General features: G+C 45.5%; 1 protein-coding gene across 1 annotated transcript in view; it reads left to right on the forward strand.

The window, feature by feature from the left end:
* PKN1 (protein kinase N1) overlaps positions 1-1,919 on the forward strand; it is a 30,623-nt gene that overhangs the window by 13,723 nt on the left and 14,981 nt on the right. The gene's annotated exons all lie outside the window — the stretch shown is intronic.

Raw genomic sequence — 1,919 nt, forward strand, 5'->3', positions numbered from 1 at the left:
TTCCAAGTAGCTGGAACTAGAGGCGTGCGCTACCACACCCGGCTCATTTTTGATTTATTGTGAAGATGAGGTCTCGCCAAGTTGCCCTGGCGGGTCTCGAACCTGCGGGCTCAGGCAATCCACTCACCTCGGCCTTCCAAGGAGAGGGATTACAGGCTAAGCCACCGAGCCCGGCTGTTTGTTTGTTTTTTAAGAGTCAAGGCTTTACCTTGTTGTCCAGGTGGATCTCAAGCTCCTGGCCTCAATCAATCCTGCCTTAGTCTCCCGAGGAGCTGGGATTACAAGCACCTAGCTAGCTCAAAAATTAAAAACAGTTACCATGATGATCCAGCAATTCCACTTCTGGGCATATGCCCCAAAGAATTAAAAACAGGATCTCAGCAGTTCCACTGCGTATCCATTTTTCAAAACAGCACACATATTTTATATATATATATATATATATATACACACACACACACACACACACACACACACACACACACACACATAATTTTAGTCAATTTAAAAAATAGTGAGAGCTGAGCACAGTGGCTCATGCCTGTAATCCCAGCACTTAGATAGGCAGAGGATAGAGATTTACCTGAGCTCAGGGGTTCAAGACCAACCCAAGCAACATGGTGAGACCTCATCTCTACAATAAATCAAAAAATTAGCCAGGCATAGTGGCACATGCCTGTGATTCCAGCAACTTGGAGGGCTGAGGTGGAAGGATCACCTGAGTCCAGCAGGTCAAGGTTGCAGTGACCATGGGCATGCCACTCACGTGGGCATGGCACTCTAGCTTGGGTGACAGAGTGAGAATCCGATTCAAAAAAAAAAAAAGAAGGCCGGGTGTAGTGGCTCATGTCTGTAATCCTAGCACTTTGGGAGGTGGAGGTGAGAGCTCAGGAGTTCAAGACCAACCTGAGCTACATGGGGAGACCTTGTCTCTACAATACATAAAAAAAATTTAGCCAGGCATGGTGGCATAGACTTATGGTTCCAGCTACTTGGAAGGCTGAAGTGGAAGGATTGCCTGAACCCAGCAGGTCGAGGCTGCAGTGGCTGCGAGTGTGCCACTGCACTCCAGTTTGGGTGACAGAGTGATACTCTGATTCAAAAAAAAAAAAAAAAGTAGTGAGAAAAAAATTATTTTCGAGTTGAGATCTCACTCTGTCTTTCAAACTGGAGTGCAGTGGCACGATCATGGTTCACCACAGCTTCCACCTTCTGGACTCAAGCAATCCTCCCACCTCAGCCTTCCACGTAGTTGGGACTACAGGCACCTGCTACCACACCTGGCTGATCTTTTGATTTTTTGTTTTTGTAGAGATGAGGTCTCCCTATGTTGTCCAGGCTGGAAATTTTAAAAATAAAACCAGGTTCTCAAGAAATATTTGTATGCCCATGTTCATAGCAGCATGATTCGCAATAGCCAAAAATGGAAGCAACCCAAGTGTCTACCAAACAGATGAGTTGATTAACAAGATGCGATCCATCCATACAACGGATAATTATTCAGTCTTAAAAGGGAAGGAAGTCCTGTCACATGCGCAACATGTTTAAGCCTTGAGGACATTATGCTAAGTGATATAAACCAGTCACAGAAATACAAATGCCATATGATTACACTTACATGAAGTTCCTAGAGTTGTAAGATTGATAGAAACGGAAAGTAGAATGGTGGGTGCCAGGTGCTGGGGGAGGGGGAGTGGAGAGTTATTATTTCATGGGGACAGAGTTTCCATTTTTCCAAATGAAAAGAGGCCTGGAAGTAGATGGTGGTGGTGGTTACAGCAATGTGAAAGTATTTAATGTATTGAATGCCACATAAGATATTTAATGCCACCGGGCTCGGTGGCTCAGCCTGTAATCCTGCACCTTTGGGAGGCTGAGGTGAGTGGATTGCCTGAGTCCACAGGTTCGAGACCCGCCTG

Source organism: Carlito syrichta, unplaced genomic scaffold, assembly GCF_000164805.1.
Source record: "Carlito syrichta isolate Samal-C Ts95f unplaced genomic scaffold, Tarsius_syrichta-2.0.1 Scaffold300972, whole genome shotgun sequence".
NCBI lineage: Eukaryota > Metazoa > Chordata > Mammalia > Primates > Tarsiidae > Carlito > Carlito syrichta.